This window comes from Bombina bombina, chromosome 11, assembly GCF_027579735.1.
Source record: "Bombina bombina isolate aBomBom1 chromosome 11, aBomBom1.pri, whole genome shotgun sequence".
NCBI lineage: Eukaryota > Metazoa > Chordata > Amphibia > Anura > Bombinatoridae > Bombina > Bombina bombina.
This window is the reverse complement of record NC_069509.1, coordinates 193010430-193028581: the sequence shown is the minus strand read 5'-3', so window position 1 is coordinate 193028581 and position 18152 is coordinate 193010430.

The window sequence follows — 18152 nt, the reverse complement described above, 5'->3', positions numbered from 1 at the left end:
TAACATAGGAACTGGTGAAGCTGGAGAGGCTGTAGGGAGCTTTAGTGAATCAGTTACATAGAATTACATAGGAACTGGTGAAGCTGGAGAGGCTGTAGGGAGCTTTAGTGAATCAGTTACATAGAATTACATAGGAACTGGTGATGCTGGAGAGGTTGGAGGGTGCTTTAGTGAATCAGTTACATAGAATAACATAGGAAATGGAGAGCCTGGAGGGAGCTTTAGTGAATCAGTTACATAGAATTACATAGGAACTGGTGAAGCTGGAGAGGCTGTAGGGAGCTTTAGTGAATCAGTTACATAGAATTACATAGGAACTGGTGATGCTGGAGAGGTTGGAGGGTGCTTTAGTGAATCAGTTACATAGAATAACATAGGAAATGGAGAGGCTGTAGGGAGCTTTAGTGAATCAGTTACATAGAATTACATAGGAACTGGTGATGCTGGAGAGGTTGGAGGGTGCTTTAGTGAATCAGTTACATAGAATTACATAGGAACTGGTGAAGCTGGAGAGGCTGGAGGGAGCTTTAGTGAATCAGTTACATAGAATAACATAGGAACTGGTGTAACTGGAGAGGTTGGAGGGAGCTTTAGTGAATCAGTTACATAGAATAACATAGGAACTGGTGAAGCTGGAGAGGCTGGAGGGAGCTTTAGTGAATCTGTTACATAGAATAACATAGGAACTGGTGAAGCTGGAGAGGCTGGAGGGAGCTTTAGTTAATCAGTTACATAGAATAACAGGAACTGGTGAAGCTGGAGAGGCAGGAGGGAGCTTTAGTGAATCAGTTACATAGAATAACATAGGAACTGGTGAAGCTGGAGAGGCTGTAGGGAGCTTTAGTGAATCAGTTACATAGAATTACATAGGAACTGGTGAAGCTGGAGAGGCTGGAGGGAGCTTTAGTGAATCAGTTACATAGAATTACATAGGAACTGGTGAAGCTGGAGAGGCTGGAGGGAGCTTTAGTGAACACCAGTAAATACATAATTAGAGAACCACAAGAGGAAACTGGAGTACTGGCTGTTCGGTGGCGTGTGCATTACATTGTCACCTTCCCTAAAAACAAAAGCCAGCAGACCCTTCCCTGAGCCAGTTGGGACAAGATTCCAGAAGGTACTGAGGAGCAGTGGACGAGCTGTACAACTGGGTTACAGATATAAGGGTGATAGGTCTAGGTAAGCGTTAGTGGTCCAAGACCTGAGCGGCACCTGTGATCTCTCTGCTTGTTCTCAGTGTAGATGATGTCATTAAATGATACTCAGCATTGTATTCTAAAGAGAACATTTCCCAATATGTTACAGGGCTTTGTGTTTTTTTCTAACATTTGGTGTTCAAGTGTGGAATAAACTAACTTTTTTTTATGTAGAAGCTGCTCGCTATCAGCCAATGAGCATTAGTGTCCCAGTACCCAGATGCAAACAAGTCTTTCCTGTGTCACTTTAATTTGAACAACTTTTACTTAACCTTTGTCTCACAAAACAATTAACATGTTAAACAGACACTTTTTCACATACATTTTTGAGTACTCTGTCCCTTTAATGCATATTTATTATCCCTATATATCATTTAGCGATAACCTCTGTGTATTACATGAATACTGGACCTACACAATACACCTACCTTGTGCACTGGCGTAATGACACCTGAGCCGGTGTTGGTTACATACAAACCACCCCTGGTGCAATTGGAGTGCACAAGTCCAACAAGAGTCCTTGCCACAGGTCACAGTAAAAGTCATCACTAAAACAATTATACCTCTTACTGCATCATTACGTGTAAAAATGCTTTTAATCAAAATTAAAATGCAATGACATATAAAGCCATTTTCATGAAAGCGATAATAGCGCTCCACTGAGTAATACCAGTGCACAATAATGTGCTTTGGTATTACAAGTAAATCGCAATGTGAACACGACCTTGCGTTCTCATTGCTAGGAAGCATTGTGCTCACAAGCGCGTGCTTCGCCTCGTTCTGATGCCAGCACTGACGACATCAGAACTTCAGCAAAGCGAAAGGGGATAGGTCATGCAGCAATGGCAGCAAATATAAATATATATGTACTAGGCAATAAGCCTGCCCAGAGAGCAGTCTATTTAAAATTACTGGAAAAAATAAATGAAATTATCGAAAATAAAAAAAATAAACCTAATATAATACCCCTATAAAAAAAAATAATAATCCCTAATCTAAAAAAAAAAACCACCCCAAAAAATAAAAAAGAATAACCTTGAAATAGGCAATCACAGTTCCTGAAGTCCGGTGGCGAAGGTCTTCTTCCAGGTGGTGAAGGTCTTCACTCAGCGCAGGGTCATCTATCTATCTTCATCCGAAGCAAAGAGGAAGATCTAATTAGACTTAAAAATGATGCTAAAACATATAGGTCCAATCTAACTTACAAAGAGAAAGAGGGCCTTAGAAAATTGAAAGAAAGAGACAACATAGTCATCAAAAGTTCAGATAAGGGGGGTACAATTGTAGTTATGGACAAGAGCACATACATAGCAGAAGCATTTAGACAACTAGATGATGCTAATGTCTATAAGATACTCCATACTAACCCCACTAAACACTTCCAAGAATTATTAAAAGATTTACTTGATGATGGCCTGGAACAAGGGGTGATGGACTTGTCGACCTTTGAATATCTGTATATACATGAGCCAGTGGTACCTATTTTTCATCACTTGCCGAAGGTCCACAAGTCCATCACCAATGTCAAGGGCAGACCTATTGTTTCAGGAATCGGCTCACTTTTTGAGAACCTGTCCAATTGGATAGAGTCCCTTCTACAGCCACTTGTTTGTAAATTACCCTCATTTCTGAGGGATACTAAACATCTGCTTAACTCAGTAAAAGAAATAACTTGGAAGGAGGGATATAGTTGGCTCACCATTGATGTGGTGAGCCTCTACTCCTCCATACCACATGAAAATGGCTTAAAGGCCATCAAAGAAATGATGGATCTCCTCAGCGACTATGAGGATACTCTGAAGGAATACATTGTAAGAACTGTTCACTTTCTGCTGACCCATAACTATTTTGAATTTGAGGGCAAGTTCTATCTGCAGAGGCGTGGGACAGCAATGGGGGCTAAATTTGCCCCAGCTTACGCCAACCTATTTATGGGATGGTGGGAGCTGTCCCACGTCTATGCAGATGGAAATCCTCACAGAGAGTCGTTGATGGGGTACAAACGCTATATCGACGACCTCCTGTTTGTGTGGATAGGGTCTAAAGCAGAGAGTGAACAGTTTGTAGCATATCTCAATAACAATCAAGTGGGTCTTGAATTTACTTCCCAGTTTGGAGGGAATAGGATTGACTATCTTGATGTAACACTGGAGGGAGATACAGGCATTGGATGTATATCTACCTCACTATATACCAAACCAATATCTGCAAATTCCCTTTTGCATGCGAAGAGCTGTCACCCCAAACACATGCATTATGGGGTGTCCAAAGGGGAAATGATAAGGATTAGACGTAACTGCTCAGATGAAGGCACTTTTCTCAAAGAAAGTAGAAATTTAATTATCAAATTGAGAGCTAGAGGCTATCCAGAGAATAGCATCATGAGAGCTTATAATGATGTTAGAGACATACCTAGGGAAGAATTACTTAAACCTAAAATGTCAAAAATAAAATGTAAGAGAAATGAGAAAAGTATTAGCCACAAGAGTCAAACTGAAGGAATTACATTTGTGACTACCTATACCAATCAATACAATAGTATTTGTAATATTATTAGAAAGAACTTACCAATTTTGAAAGCTGATAATGTATTGAAAAATGTGGTTGAAGAGGGATGCAAGTTTGTGTCCAAAAGAAATGTTACCATAGGTAATATGGTGTCCCCCAGTGTTTTGAAGAAACCCAAGAAGAGCAGTAGCTGGCTCACTTGTAAAGGGCACTATAAATGTGGTACACGTAGCTGTGTAGCATGTGACCTTACACAGACAAGTAAGATATTTCAATCTTCCAGTACCCATAAGGTCTTTAATTGTAGCTTTTGTACAAATTGCAGATCAGACCATGCCATATATATGGTGACATGCACAGCCTGTGAGAAACAGTATATAGGATGCACTTCCAGAGAGACAAGAGTTAGGATCAAAGAACATCTATATGACATAGACAAAGAAAGAGCCACAACAGGGGTCTCAAAACATTTCATATTTGAGCATGGGGGAGATACCAGTACGTTTACCTGGATGATTATTGATTTGGTAATGAAACAGCCCAGGGGTGGCAATAGGGTACATGCCCTTTTCAGAAAGGAGGCCTACTGGATTTTTACGCTTAGGACGCGTAAACCAAATGGCCTAAATATAGATGGAGATATTATCAACTTCTGGGAGTAAAAATATGTAGTAAGATCAGATATATATAGTAATCGGATGTCATGTTGAGAGCAACAATTACTAACCATTCACTCTATACCAAACACAAACAAAAGGAAAATGTCAGGGTATAGGCAGTGTCCCTCACAAAATAAGGATTCAGGTATCAATTTGTTTACATGCTTGCACAATATATATACATATACCTATTGTTCTAGTAGATATGTAGTACTGAACAAGACTAAGATGGATTTAACCCCTTAGTGACCAGAGCACTTTTCCATTTTCTGTCCGTTTGGGACCAAGGCTATTTTTACATTTTTGCGGTGTTTGTGTTTAGCTGTAATTTTCTTCTTACTCATTTACTGTACCCACACATATTATATACCGTTTTTCTCGCCATTAAATGGACTTTCTAAAGATACCATTATTTTCATCATATCTTATAATTTACTATAAAAAAAATGATAAAATATGAGGAAAAATGGAAAAAAACACACTTTTTCTAACTTTGACCCCCAAAATCTGTTACATATCTAAAACCACCAAAAAACACCCATGCTAAATAGTTTCTAAATTTTGTCCTGAGTTTAGAAATACCCAATGTTTACATGTTCTTTGCTTTTTTTGCAAGTTATAGGGCCATAAATATAAGTAGCACTTTGCTATTTCCAAACCATTTTTTTCCAAAATTAGCGCTAGTTACATTAGAACACTGATATCTTTCAGGAATCCCTGAATATCCCTTGACATGTATATATTTTTTTTTTGTAGACATCCCAAAGTATTGATCTAGGCCAATTTTGGTATATTTCATACCACCATTTCACCGCCAAATGCGATCAAATACAAAAAATTGTTCACTTTTTCACAAATTTTTTCACAAACTTTAGGTTTCTCACTGAAATCATTTACAAACAGCTTGTGCAATTATGGCATAAATGGTTGTAAATTCTTCTCTGGGATCCCCTTTGTTCAGAAATAGCACACATATATGGCTTTGGCGTTGCTTTTTGGTAATTAGAAGGCCGCTAAATGCCACTGCGCACCACAAGTGTATCATGCCCAGCAGTTAAGGGGTTAATTAGGGAGCTTTTAGGGAGCTTGTAGGGTTAATTTTAGCTTTAGTGTAGTGTAGTAGACAACCCCAAGTATTGATCTAGGCACATTTTGGTATATTTCATGCCACCATTTCACCGCCAAATGCGATCAAATTAAAAAAAAACGTAAAATTTTTCACAATTTTAGGTTTCTCACTGAAATCATTTACAAACAGCTTGTGCAATTATGGCACAAATGGTTGTAAATGCTTGTCTGGGATCCCCTTTGTTCAGAAATAGCAGACATATATGACTTTGGCGTTGCTTTCTGGTAATTAGAAGGCCACTAAATCCTGTTGCGCCTCACACGTGTATTATGGCTAGCAGTGAAAGGGTTAATTAGGGAGTTTGTAGGGAGCTTGCAGGGTTAATTTTAGCTTTAGTGTAGAGATCAGCCTCCCATCTGACACATCCCACCCCCTGATCCCTCCCAAACAGCTCCCTTCCCTCCCCCACCCCACAATTGTCCCCGCCATCTTAAGTACTGGCAGAAAGTCTGCCAGTACTAAAATAAAAGGGTTTTTAAAAAAAAATGAATTTTTTTTTAGCATATTTACATATGCTACTGTGTAGGATCCCCCCCTTAGCCCCCAACCTCCCTGATCCCCCCCAAAACCGCTCTCTAACCCTCCCCTCTGCCTTATTGGGGGCCATCTTGGGTACTGGCAGCTGTCTGCCAGTACCCAGTTTACAATAAAAAAATGCTTTTTTTTTGTTTTTTTTGGTTTTTTTCTGTAGTGTAGCTTCCCCCCCCCCCCCACCCCCCACAGACTAACCCCCACCACCTTGCTTATTGTTTAACATTTTTTTTTTAATATATTTTTTATTTCCCATTTTCTGTAGTGTAGCGGTTCCCACCCGCTCCCTCCCCGTGCACGCGCCCGCCCCCACCCTCCCGTGCACGCGCGCGCGCCCGTGCGCGCCCCCAGCCACCCCCGCCCACGATCCCGCCCCCCTTCACATCCACATGGCCATCGATGGCCGCCACCCGCCTCCCGGTCCGGCTCCCACCCACCAACGCAGGTAGCCACCGATCTCCGGTGCAGAGAGGGCCACAGAGTGGCTCTCTCTGCACCGGATGACTTAAAAACGTTATTGCAGGATGCCTCCATATCGAGGCATCACTGCAATAACCGGAAAGCAGCTGGAAGCGAGCAGGATCGCTTCCAGCTGCTTTCCACACTGAGGACGTGCAGGGTACGTTCTCAGGCATTAACTGCCTTTTTTCTGAGGACGTACCCTGCACGTCCTCAGTCGTTAAGGGGTTAAAGTATATAGCATGTTAAATTACTATTAGAGAAGCTACATTGTAGCCAGTTAAGGGCTTATTGCACTATAATATTGTGTGTTTCCCCTTTATAATGTCATTGATGATGTGTATCTGCTGTCCCTTTAAGCCTCCATGCTACAACTTTCAGTGAGAAAAGAGGCAACCAATGAGAATGTGAGGGAGCGTATTTAAGCTCCACAGGTGCTAGTCAGATTAAGTCTATGAATAAGGCTAGATAGCCGAAACGTGTCAGACTGACGGATTTCTCACTGAACTTTTATGGTTTTAACATGTGTGCCGTGGATTTTTAATATAATTTCAATAAAGGATACGTTTTAACTTTTGATGTGCAGTTATCACTTGACTTTCATAGTATAGATATGCTGATATATATTTATGTGTTAATATGTGTATATACACATATTAACACAAAAAATATATATGTTAGCGCTGCGGAATCTGTTGGCGCTCTACAAATAACCGATAATAATAATAATATGTATATATACATATACATATATATTTACAGGGAAAACACAATGTAAAGGCACTTTTCAGTGTAATTTTTTTTAACACCCAACTCCCATCAACTTTAGCCCAAAATACTGCCTAGTACAGTACTTTTATTAAAAAAATAAAGATGCTGCTATCTTTATTTTTTAATAATATACGCTAGACTGTATTATGAGGCCATTTGGGGATAATTAATTATTGCGCACCTGCAAGCGTGCAAATTTGCCCGTTTGTGGCTGCGCAATCATTTAGCGCTCCACTTGTAATGCTGTTATGGATGTGAGTTTTTGAAGACTTGAAATCAGTATATAGAGAGTCTTCAGAATATTCATTTATGATTCAAACATTTATAAATTGTTAATTGTAAAATGATAAAATGATATAAAATAATTAACTGCACACGTTATTTTATAATTAAAGTGAGTGCAAATTTTGATGTTAAAGTGCCTGGTTTTTGAAAGTTTGAATTAAAACAGGGACACTTTAATTCACCAAAATTTACATTTCACTTGTGTTGTAAAAATACTTACCTTTTAATCTTGACAGCCGCTCCAGATCCCCCGGTCGTCGCAAGCCTCTTCCTACGTCAGAAATGACGGATCGGTCAGCCTCCAATCACAGCTCCCGCCCCCCCGGGGAATCAGTGTCTGATTCAACGCCGTGATTGGAGGAAGCCAGATTCCTCATTTTAGACCCAGGAAGAGGCTTTGCGATGGGCGGAGGAAGCGATGCAGCGGCTTTCAAGATTAAAAGGTAAGTTTTTTCCCAACACGAGTGAAATGTAATTTTTTATGAATTAAAGTGCCCCTGTTTTTAATCGAATTTTTAAAAACCGGACACTTTATCATCTAAATTTACATTCACTTTAATATAACCTGAATTATATACACAGTATGCATCCTCATCAAAATTAAATTAATTAACCCCCATAGTTTACTTTTGCTGTAACATCAAAATTCACAGATACGTCTGAGAAATCCGCCTTGTACAGCCTGTAATTAGTCTGATTCTTGTAATTTTTCTATTTTTCACTAATTTGAGGCTTTGCTAATTCAGCTGAGGCAGGGGTCAACAAATCTATTTAACATTTAGGAGCCAGATATTGGTGTTTGTATATAGATATATGGAAAATAACCCCAAAAACCCTGGGTTTGTCGAGTCCTAAAATGAGATTTGTTTGCTGGACTATAACATCTTAAAACACAAAGAGTTAGATTACAAGTGGTGTGCTATTTAGCGCTCTGCATGAGAGTAAACTTTGCTAGAAGTAATCTTTTTGCGTGTGTGTTTGCAAGTTGAAAAATTATTATTATTATAGATACTGTAATATTTATATTCTATGGACTTTTTTAGATTTTTTGCAGTATCTATTATAAATTTTAATAATTTTTATTAATATTTTTGAATATTTTATATTTAATAAAAGATACTTAATTCTTCATATGCGCAAATCCAACACCTCATTAGACCTAAGGTGTGTTACATATATTTTACATTCCTATGTTCTTCACATAGAATTTTTTTTACATTTTATTATTAAATATATATTTCTAAATATATGTGATATATATATATAGGAATATATATAGGAATAGATATACTGATATAGGTATATACATATGGGATGCGCTGTAACCGGGGGCCGTCCGTGTTTTCTGGTGTGTCGAAGGGCATCAGTGACGTTGGAGCATGATGAACTCAGCGCGTTTCATCCGATACCGTTCGGACTTTCTCAAGAGAGGTATGTACAGTACCAAAAAAGGTATTCATAAATAGGCTAGGTGAGTATTTGATTGGTCAAACATGTTAAACAATCAAAACATTGATATAAAATTGCTAAAAATTTACAATACAGACAAACATATAAGAATACAATATTTATACAATTCATGTAGGGCTAACGAATGCTGATAAGTTTAAAATGTAGACTGACTAAAAATCTGATAGAACCGACGCGTATAGCTGACAGGAAGTGAGTATTATATTGCTAAAAATATATATAAAGTGAGAGACTCTATATCGGGCAACAAAAAAATACATACAATTCCTATGAAGGTAAAAAATGGTAAATAAAAATAGAACCCATAAGTAAGTATAATGTCTGATTCAACAGACCTACGCGACAACTGAAACATACGTGTTGTATTTCTAGTAACGGCTTCACAAATTCACAATATGAATCTATAAAGGTGAATCTATACAAGACAATGATATACAGTATGTATAAAATTCAAGTAGGAGTAGAAATTGATGGTTTGTATTAAGGACTGATGGTTTGTATTAAATACTAAAGCGAAGTGTTGAAGTTCACAGATGTGGGCATGTAAGACTTATGAGGAGAATAATAGCAAGTTTTATACATGAATGTAAAAAAATGACAGATTAGAAAACAAATGCAAACAGACTAAAAATTTATGTTGTGTTTAGTGCAACTTTTTTTAACACACTAACCTTAACTCGCGCTTTTCAGTTGCGCTAACCCGATGAGCATAAAATGTGATTGCACTCTTGCTATCGCGTTTACTTTCAACTTGTTAAATGAATACATTTTCCATTGCAAGCAAAACCCCAATATCGCTGCGCCACTTGTAATCTGACCCTATGTGTAAAAATCTCCAGAGCTGTGAATATGACTCACACAGGAGTTCTAAAGGGCTGAAATTTAGTGACAGTGTTTAGAAGTGGTTGTGTTGATTTTATTGTCACTAAATATTAAAGGGACATTAAACACTTTAAGATGGTAATATAAAATGATACATCTTGTATATATAGTCTGCAATATACTTTCATTATTTATTTTGTCCCCTTTTCCTGTAATTCCATTCTGAAATTGTGAGCATTTCAGTTCCTGTTAGAAATGGAAGTGCAGAACGCTGTTATATTACACACAGCCATTGTAACCGATGTATAACTGTCCCTACATGGTCACAGCAGAGAAAGTAACCTAAGTTAATACATGGCAGCTCCTATTGTTTTATAAACACTAAAACTTTACACTTATTTTGTCATTATTAAAACTAATGAAACTTTAAAAAGACATCTACATGTTATTTTTAAACTAATCTTTTCTTTGAATGCATCATTCTATCTAGCATTTAATTAGTGTTTAATGTCCCTTTAAGAGATTTAATTAATGTTTTTTCATGTAATTGAAGCCATTAATGAACAGATGTTGTGCTGACATTAGCCCAGTTAGGCAAATAGCCAATAAATTCTGCAGCGTAATGTCTAGTGGGACAGAGTTACTTGATATCAACTGTGCACATTAAACCGTTATCAATTTTTTTTCAGTTTGGGCGTTTAAGATCTCCTTCCCTCAGGTTTTTGGGTGTGGGTGTGGGGGTAACCTTAGGTAGCTTTCCAAATACATGAGCTAAAGTTCAGGCACAAAAATATGATAATAAAACAGCTAGATTTTATTTTATTTTTTTATTATAGGTTACATAATAATACATTGTATTTACACTGTAAAGTATATATATATAGTAGCTGCATTTAGAATATACTATAGTAAAGAATTTACAATTTACTAGATTAGGAATCTTTACTTGTTTGCTAAACACTGTGCTACAGGTTTGGGTATGTTATATGAAGGCTTATCGTACAGATCATGACAATTTATATGATATAACATAAATATATAGTATCTCTGTTATGCTTCATTTACTATTAAACACTATTTAAATATGCATATAGGGTTAGGGTGTGCTAGTGTTAGCACAGGAAGCGATAAGCAATATCTTGACCGCGCTAGCGCACATATTGCAAGATGAAAGTAAAAAGGTTGCGCTCGAGGACAAACAGTAACTGCGCTCAAAATATTACCGCGACTGGAGGTAAAGTGTAAAGTTTAAAAAAAAAAGTTACAGAACACATTCAAAACATGTTAAAAAAATACTACACTCATATACACACTTTCTGATAAAAAATAGATAAATATTAATACAACTGTTCTATAAGGGTTAAAAGAAATATGGTATATGGCAAGGTATTTGACTGGAAAGGGCTTATTATGTATATACTGTATGTATGCCTAAATATGTGTATGTGTGTAGATATATGTGTGTTTATATGTTTGCATATGTAAATAGGTATGTGCACATATACATAGAAATAAACACATAAATAAAAATGTATACACATATATTCACTTTTGAGCCCTTTCAAGTTAAATACATTGAAACATGCAATATCCTTTTTAATACATTTTTATACATATTAATGTGTTTCGAATAGAAATACTTTACATTTCAATGTCGTTACATAGAAGAAAATGTTCTTTTGATTTTTATATACTGAGGAAATATATATATATATATATTCATAGATATATAGGTAAAGATTTATACTTTTCAGAAAAATAATCATATACAGTTGTATGCAAAGTTTAGGCACCCCTGACAACTTCCATGATTTTCATTTACAAATAACTGGGTGTTTGGATCAGCAATTTCATTTTGATCTATCAAATAACTGAAGGACACAGTAATATTTCAGTAGTGAAATGAGGTTTATTGGATTAACAGAAAATGTGCAATATGCATCCTAACGAAATTAGACAGGTGCATAAATTTTGGGCACCATTGTCATTTTGTTGATTTAAATACCCATAACTACCTAGCACTGATTAATTGGAACACACAATTGGTTTGGTGAGCCCATTAAGCCTTGAACTTCATAGACAGGTGCATCCAATCATGAGAAAAGGTATTTAAGGTGGCCAATTGCAAGTTGTTGTTCTCTTTGACTCTCCTCTGAAGAGTGGCAACATGGGGGCCTCAAAACATCTCTCAAATGACCTGAAAACAAAGATTGTTCAACATTATGGTTTAGGGGAAGGCTACAGAAAGCTATCACAGAGATTTAAGCTGTCAGTGTCCACTGTGAGGAACATAGTGAGGAAATGGAAGACCACAGGCACAGTTCTTGTTAAGGCCAGAAGTGGCAGGCCAAGTAAAATATTGGAGAGGCAAAGGATGGTGAGAACGGTCAAAAACAGCCCACAGACCACCTCCAAAGACCTACAACATAATCTTGCTGCAGATGGTGTCACTGTGCATCGTTCAACAATTCAGTGCACTTTGCACAAGGAGAAGCTGTATGGGAGAGTGATGCAGAAAAAGCCTTTTTTGCACACACGCCGCAAACAGAGTCGCTTGAGGTATGCAAACGCACATTTGGACAAGCCAGCTTCATTTTGGAAGAAGGTGCTGTGGACTGATGAAACAAAGATTGAGTTATTTGGTCATAACAAGGGGCGTTATGTATGGCGGCAAAAGAACACAGCGTTCCAAGACAAACCACTTGCTACCCACGGTAAAATTTGGTGGATGTTCCATCATGCTGTGGGACTGTGTGGCCAGTGCCGGTAATAGGAATCTTGTTAAAGTTGAGGGTCGCATGGATTCCACTCAATATCAGCAGATACTTGAGAATAATGTTGAGGAATCAGTCACAAAGTTGAAGTTACGCCGGGGCTGAATATTTCAACAAGACAACGACACAAAACATTGTTCAAAATCTACTCTTGCATTTATGCAGAGGAACAAGTACAATGTTCTGGAATGGCCATCCCAGTCCTCAGACCTGAAGATCATTGAAAATCTGTGGGGTGATTTGAAGCGGGCTGTCCTTGCTCGGCAACCATCAAACCTAACCGAACTGGAGATGTTTTGCAAGGAGGAATGGTCCAAAATACCTTCATCCAGAAACTCATTACAGGATATAGGAAGCGTCTAGAGGCTGTTATTTCTGCTACAGGGGGCTCTACTAAATATTGATGCAATATTTCTGTTGGGGTGGCCAAATGTATGCACCTTTCTAATTTTGTTTTGATGCATATTGCACATTTTCTGTTAATCCAATAAACCTCATTTCACTACTGAAAAATTACTGTGTCCTTTAGTTATTTGATAGATCAAAATTAAATTGCTGATCCAAACACCCAATTATTTATAAATGAAAATCATGGAAATTATCAGGGGTGCCTAAACTGTATAAATATAAAGAAAGAAAAAAATAAAAAGAACATTTTCTTCTACGTGAAGATCATTGGAACATAAAGTATTCATAATTACCTTTGGGTTTAGTGCTGTTGGTTTAATGCCTGTCGGGTTAGTATGCGAGAGATAAGTGTTAGTTTTTTTTTAAGAGCGTCCCATAGAAGTCTATGGATAGAAGAAGTGAAGTGGCGATATTTGAAGTCCTGAAATTAGCGCACACTGGTCTTTTGCTCACGTGCAAACATTTTACTTTAGCTTGTAATTTGCATGCTAACCCGCCCACAGTAATCTTTTACTTTGAGCGCAGTTAGTGTGAGAGCGAAAAAAATATTTAGCCCAATCATTAGCTTTGTATATGAGGGGGTATGTGTGATATGTATGTGAGTGCAGAGGTGTATATATGTTTTTGTGTATAGGAGGAGTGTGTATGCACGTTTGTGTGTTTATATCTGTACTAGTACTAAAGCCCGTGTACACGGGCCATTTTTTGCAGTACAGCGGTCCCACCCCTTGCACTCTCCCCCCTCTCTTTTGCTCTCTCTTCCCCCCTCTCTTTTGCTATCTCTCCCCCCTCTCCTTTGCTCTCTCTCTCCCCTCTTTTGCTCTCTCTCCCCCCTCTTTTGTTCTCTCCCCCCTCTTTGGCTCTCTCCCCCCCCTCTTTGGCTCTCCTCCCCCCTCTTTGGCTCTCCCCCCCCCTCTTTGGCTCCCCCCCCCCCTCTTTGGCTCTCTCCCCTCTTTTGCTCTCTCTCCTCTTTGGCTTTCTCTCTCCCCCCTCTTTGGCTCTCCCCCCCCCTTTGGCTCCCTCCCCCCCTCTTTGGCTCTCCCCCCCCCTCTTTGGCTCTCTCTCCCCCCTCTTTGGCTCTCTCTCCTTTTTGGCTCTTTTTCCTCTTTGGCTCTCTCTCTCCCCCCTCTTTGGCTCTCCCCCCCCCTTCTCTTTGGCTCTCCCCCCCCTTCTCTTTGGCTCTCCCCCCCCTTCTCTTTGGCTCTCCCCCCCCCCTTCTCTTTGGCTCTCCCCCCCCTTCTCTTTGGCTCTCTCCCCCCCCTTCTCTTTGGCTCTCTCCCCCCCTTCTCTTTGGCTCTCCCCCCCTTCTCTTTGGCTCTGCCCCCCCCTTCTCTTTGGCTCTCCCCCCCTTCTCTTTGGCTCCCCCCCCTTCTCTTTGGCTCTCCCCCCTTCTCTTTGGCTCTCCCCCCTTCTCTTTGGCTCTCCCCCTTTCTCTTTGGCTCCCCCCCTTCTCTTTGGCTCTCCCCCCCTTCTCTTTGGCTCCCCCCCTTCTCTTTGGCTCCCCCCCCTTCTCTTTGGCTCCCCCCCATTCTCTTTGGCTCTCCCCCCCCTTCTCTTTGCCCCCCCTTCTCTTTGCCCCCCCTTCTCTTTGGCTCCCCCCCTTCTCTTTGGCTATCCCCCCCTTCTCTTTGGCTCTCCCCCCCTTCTCTTTGGCTCTCCCCCCCTTCTCTTTGGCTCTCCCCCCACTTCTCTTTGGCTCTCCCCCCCTTCTCTTTGGCTCTCCCACCCACTTCTCTTTGGCTCTCCCCCCCACTTCTCTTTGGCTCTCCCCCCCACTTCTCTTTGGCTCTCCCCCCCACTTCTCTTTGGCTCTCCCCCTCTTCTCTTTGGCTCCCCCCCTTCTCTTTGGCTCCCCCCCTTCTCTTTGGCTCCCCCCCCCTTCTCTTTGGCTCCCCCCCCTTCTCTTTGGCTCCCCCCTTCCTCTTTGCCCCCCCCTTCTCTTTGGCTCCCCCCCTTCTCTTTGGCTCCCCCCCTTCTCTTTGGCTCCCCCCCTACTCTTTGGCTCCCCCCTTCTCTTTGGCTCCCCCCCCTTCTCTTTGGCTCCCCCCCTTCTCTTTGGCTCCCCCCCATTCTCTTTGGCTCTCCCCCCCCTTCTCTTTGCCCCCACCTTCTCTTTGGCTCCCCCCCTTCTCTTTGGCTCCCCCCCTTCTCTTTGGCTATCCCCCCCTTCTCTTTGGCTATCCCCCCCTTCTCTTTGGCTCTCCCCCCCCTTCTCTTTGGCTCTCCCCCCCCTTCTCTTTGGCTCTCCCCCCCCTTCTCTTTGGCTCTCCCCCCCTTCTCTTTGGCTCTCCCCCCCTTCTCTTTGGCTCTCCCCCCCACTTCTCTTTGGCTCTCCCCCCCACTTCTCTTTGGCTCTCCCCCCCTTCTCTTTGGCTCTCCCCCCCACTTCTCTTTGGCTCTCCCCCCCACTTCTCTTTGGCTCTCCCCCCCACTTCTCTTTGGCTCTCCCCCCCACTTCTCTTTGGCTCTCCCCCCCACTTCTCTTTGGCTCTCCCCCCACTTCTCTTTGGCTCTCCCCCCCACTTCTCTTTGGCTCTCCCCCTCTTCTCTTTGGCTCCCCCCCTTCTCTTTGGCTCTCCCCCTCTTCTCTTTGGCTCTCCCCCCCACTTCTCTTTGGCTCTCCCCCTCTTCTCTTTGGCTCCCCCCCTTCTCTTTGGCTCTCCCCCTCTTCTCTTTGGCTCCCCCCCTTCTCTTTGGCTCCCCCCCTTCTCTTTGGCTCTCCCCCCCTTCTCTTTGGCTCCCCCCCTTCTCTTTGGCTCTGCCCCCCCTTCTCTTTGGCTCTCCCCCCCTTCTCTTTGGCTCCCCCCCCTTCTCTTTGGCTCTCCCCCCTTCTCTTTGGCTCTCCCCCCTTCTCTTTGGCTCTCCCCCTTTCTCTTTGGCTCCCCCCCTTCTCTTTGGCTCTCCCCCCCTTCTCTTTGGCTCCCCCCCTTCTCTTTGGCTCCCCCCCCTTCTCTTTGGCTCCCCCCCATTCTCTTTGGCTCTCCCCCCCCTTCTCTTTGCCCCCCCTTCTCTTTGGCTCCCCCCCTTCTCTTTGGCTCCCCCCCTTCTCTTTGGCTATCCCCCCCTTCTCTTTGGCTCTCCCCCCCTTCTCTTTGGCTCTCCCCCCCTTCTCTTTGGCTCTCCCCCCCTTCTCTTTGGCTCTCCCACCCACTTCTCTTTGGCTCTCCCCCCCACTTCTCTTTGGCTCTCCCCCCCACTTCTCTTTGGCTCTCCCCCCCACTTCTCTTTGGCTCTCCCCCTCTTCTCTTTGGCTCCCCCCCTTCTCTTTGGCTCCCCCCCTTCTCTTTGGCTCCCCCCCCTTCTCTTTGGCTCCCCCCCCTTCTCTTTGGCTCCCCCTTCCTCTTTGCCCCCCCCTTCTCTTTGGCTCCCCCCCTTCTCTTTGGCTCCCCCCCTTCTCTTTGGCTCCCCCCCTACTCTTTGGCTCCCCCCTTCTCTTTGGCTCCCCCCCCTTCTCTTTGGCTCCCCCCCTTCTCTTTGGCTCCCCCCCATTCTCTTTGGCTCTCCCCCCCCTTCTCTTTGCCCCCACCTTCTCTTTGGCTCCCCCCCTTCTCTTTGGCTCCCCCCCTTCTCTTTGGCTATCCCCCCCTTCTCTTTGGCTATCCCCCCCTTCTCTTTGGCTATCCCCCCCTTCTCTTTGGCTATCCCCCCCTTCTCTTTGGCTCTCCCCCCCTTCTCTTTGGCTCCCCCCCTTCTCTTTGGCTCCCCCCCTTCTCTTTGGCTCCCCCCCCTTCTCTTTGGCTCCCCCTTCCTCTTTGCCCCCCCCCTTCTCTTTGGCTCCCCCCCTTCTCTTTGGCTCCCCCCCTACTCTTTGGCTCCCCCCTTCTCTTTGGCTCCCCCCCATTCTCTTTGGCTCTCCCCCCCCTTCTCTTTGCCCCCACCTTCTCTTTGGCTCCCCCCCTTCTCTTTGGCTCCCCCCCTTCTCTTTGGCTATCCCCCCCTTCTCTTTGGCTATCCCCCCCTTCTCTTTGGCTATCCCCCCCTTCTCTTTGGCTATCCCCCCCTTCTCTTTGGCTCTCCCCCCCTTCTCTTTGGCTCTCCCCCCCCTTCTCTTTGGCTCTCCCCCCCTTCTCTTTGGCTCTCCCCCCCTTCTCTTTGGCTCTCCCCCCACTTCTCTTTGGCTCTCCCCCCCACTTCTCTTTGGCTCTCCCCCCCACTTCTCTTTGGCTCTCCCCCCCTTCTCTTTGGCTCTCCCCCCCACTTCTCTTTGGCTCTCCCCCCCACTTCTCTTTGGCTCTCCCCCCCACTTCTCTTTGGCTCTCCCCCCCACTTCTCTTTGGCTCTCCCCCCCACTTCTCTTTGGCTCTCCCCCCCACTTCTCTTTGGCTCTCCCCCCCACTTCTCTTTGGCTCTCCCCCCCACTTCTCTTTGGCTCTCCCCCCCACTTCTCTTTGGCTCTCCCCCCCACTTCTCTTTGGCTCCCCCCCTTCTCTTTGGCTCTCCCCCTCTTCTCTTTGGCTCTCCCCCCCACTTCTCTTTGGCTCTCCCCCTCTTCTCTTTGGCTCCCCCCCTTCTCTTTGGCTCTCCCCCTTCTCTTTGGCTCTCCCCCTCTTCTCTTTGGCTCCCCCCCTTCTCTTTGGCTCCCCCCCTTCTCTTTGGCTCCCCCCCCTCTTTGGCTCCCCCCTTCTCTTTGGCTCCCCCCTTCTCTTTGGCTCCCCCCTTCTCTTTGCCCCCCCCTTCTCTTTGGCTCCCCCCCTTCTCTTTGCCCCCCCCTTCTCTTTGCCCCCCCCTTCTCTTTGGCTCCCCCCCCTTCTCTTTGGCTCCCCCCCTTCTCTTTGCCCCCCCCCCTTCTCTTTGGCTCCCCCCCCTTCTCTTTGGCTCCCCCCCTCTTTGGCCCCCCCCCTCTTTGCCCCCCCCCCCCTCTTTGCCCCCCCCCCCCTCTTTGGCTCCCCCCCCTTCTCTTTGGCTCCCCCCCCTTCTCTTTGGCTCCCCCCCTTCTCTTTGGCTCCCCCCCTTCTCTTTGGCTCCCCCCCTTCTCTTTGGCTCCCCCCCCTTCTCTTTGGCTCCCCCCCTTCTCTTTGGCTCCCCCCCCTTCTCTTTGGCTCCCCCCCTTCTCTTTGGCTCCCCCCCTTCTCTTTGGCTCCCCCCCTTCTCTTTGGCTCCCCCCCCTTCTCTTTGGCTCCCCCCCCTTCTCTTTGGCTCC